The 18,573-nt window shown below is 40.4% G+C and overlaps 1 protein-coding gene across 2 annotated transcripts in view; it reads right to left on the reverse strand.

The window, feature by feature from the left end:
• GDA (guanine deaminase) overlaps positions 1–18,573 on the reverse strand; it is a 119,993-nt gene that overhangs the window by 100,385 nt on the left and 1,035 nt on the right. The gene's annotated exons all lie outside the window — the stretch shown is intronic.

Below are 18,573 nucleotides of genomic sequence, written 5' to 3' on the forward strand. Positions count from 1 at the left end.
ACAATCTGGGCCAGAAGAACCTGGCCTTGATCAGCTCAGTGGTGCAATCCGCACTCATATGGCCTATCTCATCATGTAAACTTCTTGATACAGAACCACAAAATTTTTGTGGCAGCACCAACTGTTTTTTGGGGGCAGCTGGTGGCATCTTGGGTGGTTTTTTGGTTGTTTTTTTTTTTAAATCATGTTTATTGAAGTCAAACAGAAAATCATGTTTATTGAAGTCAAACAGAAAAACAAAGGGCATAGAAGAAATACAGATTGCAAACACACTCAGATGAGAACAGTGCAAAACAATACAATACAAGCAGCTGCACCATCACAGATTACAGTAATCCGCTGAAAATCAAAGGCGGGCAATTTCATGGCGACACCAGGAAGTATTTCTTCACCGAAAGGGTGGTCGATCATTGGAATGGACTTCCACTGCAGGTGATCAACGCCAGCAGCGTGCTAGAGTTTAAAAAGAAATGGGATATGCATGTGGGATCTCTAGCGGGATAAAGTCTGAGGGTGGGTCACTAGGTGGGCAGACTTGATGGGCTATAGCCCTTTTCTGCCGTCATATTCTATGTTTCTATGGTGTGCTTTCAAAAGACTAAAGAACAACAAAAATGCCAAAAGAAACCATAACAAATCATCTGACATAACCAGATGGTCCTATTCACAAAGTAGAAGAGGTACTTCTGGGTGATTTGACATTATAAACTCAATAGGATTGTGGTACTTCTTTGCTTTCTGATAGTCACAAAAGATGGTAAGTGAGATCAACAAGAAACAGTCCAATGGTACAAACAGATCCCACTGTATGTTGTATGAAATATGAATAAAGGGAGAATGAAGATCTCAGAAACCAGCTTAAGCAATGGTAAATAAACCTTTAGCCAAGACTGACAGGTCCCAAGTTTCATTCATTAATCCTCTAATCCTCCCCCTCCTTATTCTGAGCTCCTTTGTTCATCCAATATTTCTTTATTATATATTCTCAACGATTCTGCAAATAAATAACCTACTTCTAGTGATTACTCCTAAAAAAACAAAGGAGATAAATCACTAATCTTAAAAAAAATGCAGACATTCTTGCTCCAATGGGACCCGTTTTACCAGTTTAACTGGCTTTATCAAGGGTTCTCTGATGGCACTGCATATCTCTGAAATACATACAGATCTCCATTAAAAACTCATCCCCACATTACATACAACCTACTGCTACAACTAATTCCATTCTGTCTCACACATGTCTTGGGGGGGTGGGAGGATTTCCAGCAGGAAGGACTGAGCATCACTCCTGCTGGGGGATGTCTCAGGGGGAGTGGCAGCAGGAGGAATTGGGCACTCCTCCTGCTGCGGACATTTATAGGGGGGTGGCTTCGGGGGTTCCAGCAGGAGGGACTGTCTTTTCCGGGGGGGGGGACAGATTCCCTGTCGTGGCTGCTAAACTGATCATGGCTCAGCAGCCGTGTCTATTTGAAATGTAGACCAGCATTTTACTGGCCTATGTTTCAGGCGCCTATCATGACCTTAGGGAAATGCCTAGGGACACCTGAGCTTGCCTAAGGCCACTTCCATGTGAAACCACTCCCATGCCTAGCCTCGGGTGAGTTTAGGCGACCCCTACGCGTCTCCTTAGGCTTGTGAAAACGCCTACAATGTAGGTGACCCTCCTCGCGGTGTTGGTTTTTTTTTAACGTGCGTCCCGATTGGCTGGTTAGAAAGCGGTAGGATGCCTACTGCTGCCTACAATTGGGACGCCATTTATAGAATTTGCCCCAAAGCTCCTATTTTGCCAATTAAAAAAATGATCATGCACATAACCTATGGGCATCATAATATTCTACAGATCTCCAGGATCCTGGTCAAGCAATACCCCAAAGATATACGAGTTTATATCCAATGTGGCACTTAAGCTCCCAACTAATACTATTAGATTTTAATTTATCTCTAGAACATATTCAGGATGAAGATGTAAAAGATTTTAAGCAATTCCTCAACAACCACTCATTTCTAGACATGATAGGCCCCACACATGAAAGGGGCCACATGTTAAACATGGTTGCAACAAATGAACCTAACCTGATATCCAAAAATATGGTCAGACCACCACTTATGCAAATTTACCCTAAACTACAGATCATCCCACAGAAACATACAACCACTAGAAAAAGCAACCATATCTAGAGGAAAAATAGATAAAACTATTCTGGGAAAAGTGAGAAACCGTGTTACAAACAATCAACCCAACCCAGGTCTAAACCATGTGGATTGGAAAAGAAGCCATGAAGTCTGCACTAAATACCATAGCACCACTAGTGGAAAACCAATACACAAGAGCGATAAAACCTCCCATAGGTCTCTACAGAATTGAGAATCTTAAAAATAGAATGTCACAAACCAGAAACAATATGGAGAAAATCAAGGGACCCATTACTCAAAGAGAAATGGAGAAAATCATTCTCCCATTACAAAGCAACAAATCAAGCAACACAACGAGAATACTTTGTTAATTTGATTGGAGAGGAAAAACCAAGCAACAACAAAAAAAAAGTATACAATCCTAACTAAGCTAACTGACTGCATAGTTGTTATCTCCCCAAATATATCCACACCCACATCAAACTCACTAGCACAGTACTTCTCATATAAGATTGAAACTATGGGCTCCTTTTACGAAGCTGCGTTAGCGGCTTTATTGCACGTGACTTTTTTAGCGTACGCTAACTCACGCGGTAGCCGAAAAACTACCGTCTGCTCATGAGGAGGCAGTAGTGGCTAGCGCGGCTGGCAAATTAGCACGCGCTAAACCGCTAACGTGGCTTCGTAAAAGGAGCCCTATATTTAAATCCTTTAGTAAAAATGTAAACAACCCATCAAATGACTCCAACCCAGAAAACAAGCCAGACAACATACCAACAGACAGAATATGGTTGACCTTCAACACTACTACAAATAAAGGACTTAGACAAATAGTAAACAAGCTATCCAGAACAGGCTGTAAACTAGATATATGCCCACCTCACATATATCACAGCATGCCAGGAAACAAATGCCCCAATTCACTAAAGTCAGCAATCGTCCCTAAACTTGTTTTCACAGGTTAAGCGATGATCGCTGCTAACCAACCCGATTCACCATGTGGTTTTCCTCTCGATTGCCCATTTTCCGAACCGGCCATGCAAATTTGTAAAACTAACATTTGCTTGGCTATTTTGCACCAGGTTTTACGATCCTAAATAGAGAATGATACGATGGCTGTTACTGCGACTAGACGCGGGTAACTCACCAAAACGGTGGGGGGGGAAGTGCTCACTGCGGGTATGGGGACAAGGCCATCCATTGCCCCATGGAGCGGTGAATGGCCTTGACCCCGCAGTTAAGGGATGGAACGCACATGGTCACTGATTGCCCTTGGCCCACTCCCTCCCTCCTTCCTAACTACCAGCTGAATCTATCTATCTCCCTTCGTGGCACGTTTTAAGTTTGCAGAGTAACCTGCTCAAGCCACCGGAGTCTGCCTGCAGTCACATGCATCTGTGAGCGGAAGCTTCTCCTCCGACGCAACTTCCGGGAACAGAGAGTGGGGAGAAGATGCTGAAGGGAAATGGGAAACAGAGAGTGGGGAGAAGACGCTGGAAGAGAAGAAGACAGAGATGCCAGGCTATGGAGGGAGTGGAGGGAAGAAGATAGGTGCCAGACCAATTGAGGGGGGTGGGGGTGAAGGAAGAGGCACAGTGACAGAGCAAATGGAAGGCGCACAGAGAAGACACACAGTGGATGGAAGGAATTGAATGAGAAGATGAGGAAAGCAGAAACCAAACAACAAAGGTAGGAAAAAAAATTCTATTTAGTTTATTTTTGCTTTAGGATAAAGTAGTATATTAGTTGTGTTGATAAAAATGTATAAACAAAGCCCTGCCAGCTGAAAATCTCTTTCTCTAGTTCAGCAACCAGAACTTTGATTTATAAGGAAGGAATAAGCTAAATATTGCAGTACTGAGGCTTGTATGGATGCTGCGAAGATAGTAGTCATGGGGATGGGGCAAGGACAGTGGTCATGGGGACGGGGCGGGGACAGGGATAGGGTGGGGATAGTAATCGTGGGGATGGGGCAGTGACAGGAATGGTGGTCACAGGGTCGGGGACAAATTTTTCCCCCCGTGTCATTCTCTAATCCTAAAACCCAACTGCTGTAGACCTGCATCCTCTTTACAGCGTCGGGAAGAAGGGAGAGCTCAGAACTCGGCGGCGGTGGCTTGGGAACCTGTTATGGCGGTGGCGGTGGCTTGGGGGAGGGCATGGAGAAAGAAAGACAAAGAAAGAAAGGGAGCAGGCAGGGAGACACAAAGAAAGGGGGAAGGCAGGGAGACACAAAGAAAGAGGGAAACAGCAAGAAAGGGGGGACAGACAGAAAGAAAGAAAGGGGGCAGGGAGACAGAAAGAAAGATAGACAGAAAGAAAGAAGGGGCAGGGAGAAAGAAAGAAAGAAAGAAAGAAAGGGGAGTGAGCAGGGATAGAGGAAAAAAAAAGTTGGGGGAGGGAATGAGGTCTGGAGGAGAGGAATCATACAGGAGGCTGAAAGAAGGGAAGAAATATTGGATGCACAGTCAGAAGAAGAAAGTGCAACCAGAGACTCATGAAATCACCAGACAACAAAGGTAGGAAAAATGATTTTATTTTCAATTTAGTGATCAAAATGTGTCCGTTTTGAGAATTTGTATCTGCTGTCTATATTTTGTACTATGGCCCCCTTTTACTAAACCTCAATAGCAGTTTTTAGCACAGGGAGCCTATGAGCGTCAGGAGCAGCATGGGGCATTCAGCACAGCTCCTTGCACTAAAAACCGCTATTGCGCTTTAGTAAAAAGGGAGGGGTTATATTTGTCTATTTTTGTATAGTTGTTACCGAGGTGACATTGCATAAAGTCATCTGCCTTGACCTCTTTGAAAAAACCCCAGAATATAAAAGATAATTAACATTTTCTCTGCGTGCAGTGTGCTTTGTGTTTTTTTAAATTTTATTGTTGGTAGATCATTTTGACTTAGTCATTTTAAAAGTAGCTCGTAAGCACAAAAAGTATGGGCACTCCTGCTTTGGAGGAAAGGCGGGGAGAGGGGAGATATGATAGAAACGTTTAAATTTTTTAAAAAAGCTCTAACAATGTTATTCACCAGCAGTGGGGAAAACCCCTTAAGATCCACATTAATAGAAAAGGTTGGAGAAAAAGCCTCAAGTAATATATATCACGCAGCAATCAATACTGATTGTAAGCTGGCGTTGCTCTTGTCATTGGCATAAAAAACTCACACCCAACAAATGTAAGGATCTTTTTTTTAATTTATTTATTTATCATATTTTCCATAAATATACCAAATATCCACTTGTACAGAAAGATGGAGTTATCTAAAGAACACAAACAAAACACAAAATTTTTGTTTAGTTTAACAACAATCAAAAAGAAATATAACTTAACTCCAGCTCAAGTCCACAAATCATAGATCCAAGAAGTAAAAACAGCAAGCGCTAAACGTGAATTTAGAATATAAAGAAATAGAATATAAAGAAAGGAAAACAGGATATACATTAGAATATAAAGAAAGGAAAACATTAGAATATAAACAGGATATACATTAGAATATAAAGAAAACAGGATATAGGAAAACAGGATATGCATTAGAATATAAAGAAAGGAAAACAGGAAATACAATCAGCTGAAAAGTATCCAACTTAAATAAATAAGCACTCATGATGTCCCGACGAAAAGGTTGTCAGTTGAGTAAGGTCAAAGAAAACATATTTTTGCTTTTGATATAGTATCACACATTTGCATGAGTGTCGTAAGAAGAAAGAAGCTCCAAGAGCAAAAGCACCCGGCTTTAAAATCAAAAATTCACGACGTCGCTTTTGGGTATCTCGTGCCAGGTCAGGAAACATTTGTATTTTGTGTCCCAAGAATTCTTTTAATTTATTTTTAAAGTAAAGTCTTAATAACCATTGTTTATCTGGTGCCAGGGCAATTGTAAGGAGTAAAGTTGCTGGTGTCGCCATTTCCCTGTCTGACTGATCCAAAATTGTCGAAATGTCTAATGACTTTTGGTCCTTTGGTAATTCCTGTGATTTTGAATGTTGTCCTTCTTCCCTTCGTATAGGCAAATAGTAGACCTGGGTAAACGGTGGCAGCAGTTCCTCTGAAATTCCCAATATTTTTCCATATATCATTTCAATATATCTCGCGGAGATATTGTAGCCACTCTGGGAAAATTGATTAGTTTGAGATTATTATTGCGAGAAATATTATCCAATGCTTCCAATTTCCTTCTCAGATTTATATTGTCTTTCATCAATGTTTCTGTAAGCTGTTTGGTGACTGTATTTGAGTTTTTTAGTTTTTGTATATCAGTCTGTAAGTTTGTAATATGTACTTCATGGGTATTTAATTTTTGTTCGACTTGGCACAATTGAGGCTTAATAGATTTTGCCAGATCTGCCACTAGATCCCAAATTGCTTCTAGGGTTATTTCTTGGGGCTTATCTAATAGTGGTATATTTTTCAGGCACAATTTTACTCAATTCAACTGACCTCTCCTCTTGTAGGTGTCCCTTCTGCATGCTGTAATCCCTCTTGTTGGTAACAACCTCAGGTACCTTAGGGCTATTCAAACGGGAGTACTGCTCCAACTCCAAGCTCCCCTCTCTGATATCCAAAGCCTCACAGGAGGGGAGCTCACCGCCTTCCGAAAGCTCCTCCTCCCGTGGGGAGATGGCAGTCCGAGGTAGAGGGGGAGATGCTTTAGCGTCTGGGCTAAGGGAGATCTCAAGTCCCGGGGAGACCACCTGCAGCTCACCACCAAGTGCCTCTATCGGGTGTGCCGCCGCTGCCACGGATACTGCCTGCATCCGGCGGAGAAGTTAATCGATGCTGCCGACTCTGACAGGATCGGAGCGCCGCAAGGCTGCAGCGGCGCTTCGGCCCCTTCTTTTTGGCATACTGGCAGAAAGAAAAGTTTGTCGAGGAAACAGGTAACTCCCGTACTCTCCTGAAAATCTGAGCCAGGACTCTCAGCTAACCGTCCCTGCGGCCAACTTGGATCCCTTGTTGCCCATCGTAAGGATCTAATAGGGGAAAATCCCACTACTGTGCACTTTCAAATTAAAAATAAAGCTTTAGGAAAAAATAGTACTGCTATATTCATGACACTGGCATCACTCCTTTTTCATCGGCATTTAGATTATCCTTCACAGCACCTTACTCAAAAGAGCCGGCAAGAGAGCAGAAAACAAGATCTTGTTTCACCACATCCAGGTTTCTTCAGGGATTGAAATTGTATTCCTTCAGAACAGCGTGCACAACGGCACAGGGAAACTGCAGGACATGAAATAAGAACACCCGGACACACATCTGGTGACATGATAGTGGGACATTTTAAATGCGGTAAATGTGCTGCCTGTGACAATATGTATGAAGGGGTTACAGAATGCCTGCCAGAAAAGAGTCCTATTACTATGGTGCCTACACAACGTGTGAGACCAAAGGAGTGGTTTATGCAATCATTTGTCCGTGTGGATTAACTTACATTAGTCAGACTTCAATAAGCTTTAAAACCAGACTCTTTGAACATCGTTCTAATAAAAAGAAGTACAGTCAACTCCGTTCAAGTGCAAGCCCTCCGGACTAGACCGCGACGTGCGCTTAAATGGAGTGTGCGCTTAATCAAAGTACCACTTTTTAGTCATGAAAAATCACAGTACGCTGTAGTCAAACGCAATAAAACTTTTATTCAGCAAAAAATACACAATTTAACACGGTTCAGTTTTAGAAACAGCACTGTGTCGTCTAATGCAATATACTATAAACCTTTTTTAAACCAACATTCTACTGAAATAATCAGTCATTGTTTTTTGGTTTTTTTTTGCACATAGTTTGCACGATTCAGGCTGTGTATCTGACTACTGATGCTGTAAAACTGTCCATAGTCGTGACATCCATTTATCTCCAGATAACAGGGACTTCAGTGCGTCCAAGAAGGAAACAATCTCTGCAGGTGTTTCATTAGTCATGATGCCCGCAGCAGTATCTCCATCATCATCAGACTCTTGATTGTCTGCAGTGCCCTTTATGACTGTACAGATATCGGAATTTGTGCTGTCAGATGATGTGGGCACATCATTGTCAACGGCGACATACAGCCCAAATTTTTGTGGCAAGAGTCCAACTGGGAGTTCAATGGATGAAGTGTCAACTTCATTTGTCTCATCAGATGCATGAACGAAGCTCGCCCGTCGATGGCAATTTGAAATCGTTGATGATGAGACTTGACACCACGCCTCCCGTACCATGTGAAGAGAGTTGAGCACCGTCATTTTTTTCGCAAGCTCGGCAACTCATGGGATGGATTCCGTGCTTGCATCAATCGCTGCCGTGAAATATCTTAAGACAAACAACCTGTAATGATGTTTGAAGTTGGCGATTCTCCCCTGGTCCATCGGTTGGATCAAAGATGTCGTGTTTGGTGGCAGAAACACGAGTTTGATGTTGGTTAGTCTTACATCATTGCTGTGTGCAGCACAGTTGTCACACAACATTATAATGTGTCTCCTACACCTTCTCATCAGATTGTCAAGCTTCTGCAATCATTCAGTCCTCAGTGTCGCCGTCATCCATACATTTTTGTTGCTTTCATATTCAACAGGCAAGCATTTAATGTTTTTGAAGCACCAAGGATTTCAATTCTTCTCAATCACCAGTGGCTCGAGTCCATATTGCAACTGAGCAGCACCTTGAATCCAACAGTTTTGCTACGTTTGAAAGCCAATGTTCCATCAGGGATGGCACGTCAGTACAGGCCCGTCTCATCAGCGTTGAAAACATTACATGGTTCATATCCACCAATGACTGAAGGCAACACTTCCATGACCCATCTTTCTGCACCAAACTCATCCGCATCTTGTTTTTCGCCATGCTGCTTCTTAAATTTTATGCCGTTATGAACTTTCTATCTCTCTAGCCATCCATTTGTTGCTTTGAAGTCTTCTATACCCAGTTCTTCGGGTAGCTGTGCTGCTTTCTCCATCAGCAGAGGCCCACTGATTGGCAGTTGACAACTTCTAGCTTCAGCAAATCATCACAGCAACGCCTGTTCAACGTCTCCAGCCTTCCCAATTCTTTTCTGTTTCCTGGTAGGATTGCTGCTGTTTTGCCAGTCTTTCAATATGGCTTGCTTTTTTTGTAAATATGAGAAATCTTGCTAGGATGAACGCTGTAATGTTTTGCAATAGAGACCTGACTCTTTAAGACATCAACACGTTCAGCCAAAGACAATGACTTTTGACCAGTGTGTTGGCCACGTTCATCCAAAGACAAAGATTTTTCTCCAGTGACGCCAGTTCTGACAGTTCGAACACCTGGCCAGGCCTAGACTGCTGATCTGAAACACGTGGCTCATCCACGTTAGAATGTGATTGCTTTTAACCGGAGTGAACATAATGTGAACGAATATAGGTGGGACCTACGACATCAGTGCGCATAAGCAGATTGTGTGCTTATCAGAATTGCAATTATCTGGAGTTTACGTCCATTGACTTTAATGTAAAAAAAAACCGGGACCATGGTGGTAGGCTATGGATAACCGAAACGTGCACTTAACCGACGTGCACATAGGTGGAGTCAACTGTAGATATGTTAACTAGACACTGTGTTAAAGAAAAACATGCATTTTCTGAGTTTAAATGCTTAGTGTTGGAGCATATCCCCTTCTCTCAACGCCGGGGTAATATCAGACAGCTTCTGCATAATGTGAACAAAGATGGATTTATTTTCAAAATACACTCTGGCCAGCTGGACTGAATCAAAAGATTGAGTGGTGTGCCTTTTATTGATTTTTTATTTTTTTGGCACCTTTTTTCTGACATCTTTCTTTTTTGACATCTGTTATCAATATTTTTATTATTTTTTCTAAAGTTGTGACATCATTTTCAGTAGTGATATCACCGGAAGTGTGTCCAGGTGTTCCTATTTCATGTCCTGCAGTTTTCCTGTGCCGTTGTGCACGCTGTTCTGAAGGAATACAATTCGAATCCCTGAAGAAACCTGGATGTGGTGAAACAAGATCTTGTTTTCTGCTCCTTCGCCGGCTCTTTTGAGTAAGGGGCTGTAATCGCTCCTTTCTTTTTTTTTTATACAAACTTTATTGATTTTCAAATCTGGAACAGTGCTTTCAAATAATGCATAGAATTATCATCAGAGATAGCACTTACAATCAATCAGAAATTCACTCCTTTCTATTATCCTCGTACTCTTTCATTAGCCTTCGCCTCCCAAAATAAAAGTGACTAACTTAAGGGAAAACTGCAGGTGGATTCAACAAAGGGGTGTGAAAATGTTCTGCGAAGCCATGTATGTACAAATGGGTTATTTTTCCATTTTATGTAAACCACTTAGGCTTTTAGGCGGTATATCAAATGCAATAAACTTAAGAAAAACTTTTTTTTAAGTTCAGTAAATTTTATTGAAGTTTTATACATAACAAAGACATGTAAATGTAGAGAATATGATCAATACAAGACTGTTCATGTAATAAAAAGTTACATTCGCATAAACCAAGGCCCAGATTCATGAACCTAATGAACAGCATATCACATGAAGTAGAAAGGGATGGGGAATGAAAGTAAGAAGGGAGAAATAAACAAGTCATGATGCGTTATAGAGGAATGAAAAGGTGACAACTGTACACAGTACAATAAGTAAAACACTATACAATGATGTATCACTATCACATAATAAAGAAGATAAGTGATTAATTCACTTCAGTAATCATGTTAAGGTAATGTCAAAAGGAGAAGAGTATAATATAATAGCCTATTATTTCTGTACGCTAGCATCTTGGGACAAACCAGCATATTGGACTAATGGGCCCCATAGCCTATCAAATTTAAGTAGTCGACCAGACCTTTCAACAGCAATTCTTTCATATTTAACTGTCAGACATACTGCGTTCCACCAGTTATTGTAACTTACAGCATCCAAATTTTTCCAATTGGTGAGTATGATTTTGATGGCTATGAGTATAAGTATGTGAATGAGACAATCAGAATCTTTGGAAAAGAGTTCAGGATGTCCAATACTACCCATAATAATAGAGTGATAGGAAAGCGGGATGGTCATCTGAAGCAGACTATTAATGTCAGCAAAAACTCTAGACCAGAAGGAATGAAGCAACGGACAATCAAACAGCATATGTCGAAGTGTGCCCTGCGAAGAATCGCAGGACCAGCATTTATCCATTGTACCATGTTGGAGTCGAGCCAAACGACTTGGAGTCCAGTAAGCCCTATGCATTAAAAATAATGAAGTTTGGAGGAAGGTCGCAGCTTTGCAGATAGTAGGGGTACGAGTCCACAAATATTCCCATTGGTCATCACTTAAATTAGTTTGTAACTCATTTGACCACTTGTGTTCAGTTTCAAGAGGACGTTGCATCTTGTGTAGACGAATAACTTTGTACCATTTAGAGGCTTCTTTTTTATGGCTTGCCATTGATTGACAGAGCGACAATATGTCAGGGGCATCCATGATCAGGGGTTTGTTTTTGAGCTGTTGTAACAAGGCGTGTTTCAACTGCAGCCAGCGATAGTGCTGAGTTTTTGGCAGCTCAACGATAGTGCATAACTGGTCAAAGGACAGCCATTCAGTGCCATTGTATAACTGGTTAATCCGATGCACTCCAGCTATTTGCCACACCTTCCAATCAATGATGTTGTTTTGGATGCGAAGTGTCTTATTACGCCAGATGGGTGCATATAACGTATCCAACCAGAGGGTAGAAAGCGTGGATTCCAGCTGTTTGAAGACCTGAATCATGGACAATAATAGGTGATCTCGGATATCAGGTGACACGAACGGCGCCATAAAGGGGAGCTGCTGTAGGCTATATGGATAGTATCTAGCCTTTTCAAAAGTAAGCCAGGAGATGTTATGATCAAAAACAGTATCTGAAAGCATCCAACGAACACCTTGACGTGATAGAAAAGCAAGATGGTAGTCTAATAGATCAGGAAATTTCACTCCTCCATATTCTTTACATTGTTTTAATTTATGTAGAGCAATCCAAGGCATGCGATTATTCCATAAGAATTTGGCCAAAATAGCTTCCAGACGTTTATAAACGGAGAGATGTAGAAGGGTAGGTAGCATACTCAATGTATATAATATTTTAGGCGTTAGTACCATTTTAATAGATTCTAACCTCCCCCACCATGAAAGGTTTAGGGGATGCCATTTGTTGATTTGATCTTTGATGATCTGTAGAAGGTGAGATGAACAATTCTCCAAGGTGGAGTCCAGCGTTTTACCAAAAGGAATACCTAAGTATTTCAGTGAGGAGACTGCCCAACGGAAACCATATTGATTAAGCAAGCATTGCTGGACTTGAGAATTCAAAGGCATAAGCTCCATTTTGCTGTTATTGAGTTTATATCCCGAAACTGCTGCGTAGTCGTCAATGAGGGAGAGCAAAGCCGGAATGGATTCAGGCGTGAGATAGAGGAGAACATTGTCCGCATATGCAGAGAACTTTACTTCAGATTCACCACAACAAACTCCACGAATATTGTCATTAACTCGGATGGAATGCAAGAAGGGCTCCAACGCCAGGTTGAATAATAGTGATGAAAGAGGGCACCCCTGTCTCGTGCCTGTAGTGGGTTTGAAATGAGAGGAAGTGCGACCATTGATCCGCACATTGGTCGTGGGAGCTGAATAAAGCACTTTGATCATTCTTATGGTTGAGTCATCAAATCCAAACCATTTTAGAGTCATAAAAAGATAGTCCCATTCGACTCTATCAAACGCCTTTTCTGCGTCTAAGGCGAGGGCGAGTAAAGGAGATTTATGACTATTAGCATGGTAAATTACATTTGCAAACATTCGTGAATTGTCACTCGAAAGTCTATTCAGCATGAAGCCATTTTGATCAGATCCAATTAAATTAGGAAGCAGATTCTGCAGACGAGATGCCAGTATTTTCGCGTAAATTTTTGCATCTACATTAATCAAGGCCAATGGGCGATAATTGGAGACCTGTAGGTGATCCTTGCCAGGTTTAGGTAACACGATTATGCTTGCTTCAGTGAACGTTCCTCTTATATCACCTGATCGTATAAAGTAGTCATACAATTTGACTAAATGAGGCGATAACAACTCTTGGAAAGTCGTGTAGAATTCTGAAGTGAAGCCATCCGATCCTGGAGCTTTCCTTTTCGCCATGTGATGCAGTATTGAGCTAATGTCAGCCTCAGTGATGCTTGATGATAGAAAGATGTTATCTTCTGGTGTAAGAGTAGGATGTGGAGTATCAGTTAGTATTTTAGAGGGATCAGGCTGAGAGATTTCTGAAGTGTATAAATTCTCATAGAATTGACTAAAGTTTTGCGAAATTAATTTAGGGTCAGCAGTGAGTCTTCCATCAGCCATATTGATAGCAGAAATATTTAATCTTTCCTCCTGGATCTTTAAGTATCGAGCCAAAGCACTACCAGCTTTGTTAGAGTCACAGTGATAGTTAGCTTTTTGCATAAATATGGCATTTCCTGCTCTTTTGCTGAGTAGTAGATTGTAGCTCAATCTCTCTTGATGTAATGTAATGTAATGTAATGTAATTTATTTCTTATATACCGCTACATCCGTTAGGTTCTAAGCGGTTTACAGAAAATATACATTAAGATTAGAAATAAGAAAGGTACTTGAAAAATTCCCTTACTGTCCCGAAGGCTCACAATCTAACTAAAGTACCTGGAGGGTAATAGAGAAGTGAAAAGTAGAGTTAGCAGTTTCAAAGTGATCATGTCAGCTGGATTAGCTTGATGCCGTCTCTCCAGATCTTTAATAGCTTTTTCATGACCAGTAAGTTGAGTAATTAACATTTTAGATTGACGAGCCTGATATGATATGATAGTCCCCCTAAGAGTGGCTTTAAGTGCATCCCATAATATTGGCCAAGCAACATCTTCAGAAGAGTTAAATTCAAAGTACTCAGCTATCGCTGTTTTGATAAGCTTCACGAACTCGGCATCTTGAAGTAGGGTATTATTGAACCTCCAAATCGTTCCCTTCTTTGACAATGAGGATCCTTCAAAGGTGAGCTCAATGGCAGCATGGTCCGACACTGAGATTTCGTTGATGGCAGAGTGAGAGACACTATTCAAGAGGTTATTGCTGATCAGGAAATAGTCGATCCTCGAGTAGGAGTTATGAGGTGCCGAATAAAAGGTGTATTGTTTATCATCTCCATTCATAAGCCTCCATACATCAACAAGTTTCAATTGTGTAATCAAATTATGAAGACATTGCCAAGACTTAGTGGGCTTGTGTCTGACCACTGATTTTCTGTCTACCATCGGATCCAGAGTTAGATTAAAATCGCCCGTTAGTATGTGAGATTGAGACTTGTCCTCTAGTATAGCAGCCAAGAGACTGTCGAAGAATTCAGGCTTATCCTGATTGGGAGCATATACATTTATCAACGTCATTTCTTTCTGATGAATGAGGAGTTTAGCAAATATCCAACGACCTTCAGTATCAGTGGAGTACGACAGTAGTTTGATGTAATCACATTTTCTAATTAACACTGCTGCGCCGTTTTTTTTTTTTTGAGAGGCGGGAGAGGCAACAACCGGCAGTGACCAAGAAGTTTTTAGTTTGGCCGACTCCAACATGGTCAAATGAGTTTCCTGGAAACACACAATATCTGGTGATTTTTTAGAAACGTAATCCAAGATCTTTTTACGTTTAATGGGATTATTAAACCCTTTGACATTTAAAGATATAATTTTTACCATTTGGCTGGAGAGATACGAGTATCAATGAAGGTGAATAACCTGTTGATAGTGGCACCATGATTATAGTGATACATGTCTCGGGTAGAAAACAATACAATGCACAGAAGCACACACAAACTGCAACGTCCTAAAAAGGACATTGAACAGTAGACCCCTATGGGTAGAGAGAACATAAGAAGAACATAGTCAGCATACCGGCAAGGTAAATATGATATCCTCCTGTGTCAAAAATTTGAAACCCTGTGTAGAAGATGTGTTAACACATATAAGTAGAATAGTAACTGTAATAAAACATCTAAGGCAGCTGTAGTGATAAAAATGTAAGAATAACGATAATACTGAGCTGCAATACTAAAGTAACAACGTATGGATAATAACTGGTAAGACTTAAATACCAACATGTTGAATCCCCATTACAGTAATAGGGTGGTAAACACAAAAATCAATCCAGAAAGAAGACCAAGGGAGTCCGCACAAGAACCCTCCTTAACTAGGGGAGGCTAAATTAGTGTGATAGCAGCCTGAACAAGTTTGGCATAGCAGTACTGGATTATAGAACAATTGAATGTGGCTAGGCATACATTGGTTCAGATAGTAGGAGTAACGCATGTTTTCAAATAACTCCATCCTGTGAAATGAGTGACCAAATAAAGTGTCTATGTGCAAAAACAAACCAATTCATAAGGCGAGACACATATAATTAATCATGGATGTGTCAACGAATATAAGGAAGAGGGAGCAGAATGTATAAGGGAGAGAAGGATTTATGGGATCATAACAGGCAATCTAGAGTTAATAGAGAATAATATAAAATGATAGGTGTATAACATCACTGGTATCAATTTGTATAGGGAGATCATTATAAATAAACATTAAAATAGTAATGCATAGATGGGAACAGAAGCAGAATTCATAAAGGGAAGGAAGAATTCATAGCAATAAAGTTGGCAAGCTAAAATTGATAAAGAGAAGTATAAAACAAAAAATACATTAAGGGCAAACAAATAAAAATGATTAATAGGGACTGTAAAGTTGATTAAATAAAAACTATGGCACCGTAGATAGTATTTCATAAAGGGGAACACTCATAGTTAATGATTAAAATAACAATGCATGAGAGAAAGAGGGAGCATAGTACATAAAGAGGACAAAAGAATCATAACAGCCTAGTAATCTAGCTAAAGTTAATAAGGAATAGCCTAGAACAATAGATGTATAGCAGACATATAAATAAAACTGATTAATGTGTGATTAAAAAAAAAAGATCATAGCAACACAGGGAACAATACATAAGGGGAAACTCTCATAATTAATCATTGAAATAACATTGCAAGAGAAAAAAAAGGAAGCAGAATACATAAGGAAGAAGAAGGATTCTTAGCAGCAGAGCAGGCTAACTAAAGTCAATAATAAATTGTATAAAACAGCAGATGTATAGAGAGCAGATAGTAAAAATGATTAATAAGGGTTGCAAAAACAGTCATGTAAATCCATAGCACCATAGGTTCATAGTTCATAAGTTCATAGTTCATAAGGGGAATCTTTCATAGTTAATCAGTGAAATAATATTGCATATAAGGAATAGGAAGCAAAATTCATAAAGTGAAAAAAGGAATCATAACATCCTAACAGGTAATCTTTAGTTAAGAAGGAATAGAATAGAAGAAAAGATGTAAAGAACGCAGACAGATAATACTGATAAATATAGGCTTTAAACACAGTTAAGTAAAAATTATGATACCACAAATAATAATTCATAAGAAGGGACATTCGTGATTAAACCTTGAAATAACATTACATATAAACAGGAGGAAGCAGAATTCATGAATGGAAGGAAGGATACATAACAGCTTAGCCAGCAAGCTAAAGTTAATAAGGAATAATATAATATAGTAGATATATAGAGAGAAGAGAGATAAAAGATGTTTAATCAGGGTTTTAAGGACAGTTAACAGAAGCAGCACGCCAAACAGTGGAGAAGCAAAGAATACATAAAAGAACTTCATGAAAGACATAAGAAACAATGGAACAACAAGGACAGACCTAAAAAAAAAAAAAAAAAAATACGAGAATGGTAGTAATATAGCAGCAAATGAGAGAACAGAAAGGCATATAAAGACAGTCATTTGTGCAAATCAGCATAAGCAATGCATACAGGAATTGGGCATCGATGATACATGAAAAACAGGGCAAATACAGCAGCATAAACCAAACCATCGAAACAACAGAAATAAAATGCAGGAGTGACAATTCATAAATTCAAATATATAAAGTGCAGCGTATATTGTAAATTTTCCGGTAACTCTAAATAAGACAAGTAGCTTATGTGTAACTCGGGAAAGGGCACAAGTTAAGAGTGATTCCAGTGAAGCATTTAGAGCAGGCTACATGTAGACATTGGTATGAATGTATAGGAAAATACCAGTCAAAAATTTAAAAGAATAAAAGAAAGGAAACAAAGCAGGACTGGGTAGTTGCAAACACGCGCTACTCCCGCCAAGCCTGGAGCTGGATGTAGAAGAAGTAGTTTCCACGTGGCTGCAGGAATATGGCCGCCATGCCGTTTGCAGATCTCAGAAACAACAAGTAGGGACTCCGATGGTCTTCAAAGCGAAGTGAAGCAGGTCACACTCTATCTATAGCAGTTGGTTGCAACTCCTCAAGGAAGTCCGATAAGAGCTGAGAATCTGTGAAATTCTTGGTTTGATTGTTGAAAGTAACGCGCATCGTAGCAGGGAAAAGCATGCCGAATTGCGCCTTGAGCTCTCTGAGCTTCGGTCGATATGATAGTAGTTGCTTCCGTCTTAGCGCCGCATTTTTAGTAAGATCAGGAACAAAGAGTATGGTGTGTGTGTCCAGCTTGATAGGTGATTTCAGCTTCGCTCGTTGCATGACCTCTGAGAGCTGCGTATATCGAAGGAACCGGACAATGATAGCCCTGGGGTACCTGGCATTCGCTGGTCTGAACGACGGAACTCTGTGAGCTCTTTCCAACTCGAACTCTCTTGTAAATTGTAAATTGAGAACATCAGGTATTAATTTTTCCATGAAAGTTAGTATATCAGCTCCCTCTTTTCCCTCGGGTACCCCAAGGACGCGCAGATTATTTCGGCGCGAGCGAAGCTGAAGATCTTCCAAATCTTTTTCCAGTTGAGGAACTCTCTTCAGCTGACCTTGCATGTTTTTGATGGTAGCTTGTGCGGTGGATTGAGTGGTTTCAACTACTTCTACTCTGGCAGATAATTGCACAATATCTGATTTTAGCGTAGTAAGATCTTGTTTGATTTCTGAGGTATCTTCTTTAGTTTCGTTAACTACCTCCCTCATGGCCCGTATCTCAGCCAGCAACGCCTGAGTGGAGTCAGGCTTGGACTTGTCTTCCGCTGATTTTTGTGGGGAGGTAGGCTCGGGCTTGTGGCGTTTGCCTACCTTAGTCGAAGCCATCGGATGTTAGAGAGACAGAGGGCTGATTTTTGATATTTTTACGGAGGTTATCACCGATTATTTATTGATTTTTTAGTTTGCAATGCCGGAGCTCGCTGACTACGCCGCCATTCCTTATCGCGCCCTCTAGTGCCCCCAACTTAAGAAAAACTTAACTTAAGAACTGCAAACCGTGAACAGTTATTGAAAGCTGGTGGATAATGGGATAATTGGATTCTTTTTGTTGCATATGATGGGATTTGATTTTTTTTTTTTAACCTTTATTAAATTTCAAAACTACCATTGTGCAAACAAACAATTTC

Source organism: Geotrypetes seraphini, chromosome 1 (assembly GCF_902459505.1).
Source record: "Geotrypetes seraphini chromosome 1, aGeoSer1.1, whole genome shotgun sequence".
NCBI lineage: Eukaryota > Metazoa > Chordata > Amphibia > Gymnophiona > Dermophiidae > Geotrypetes > Geotrypetes seraphini.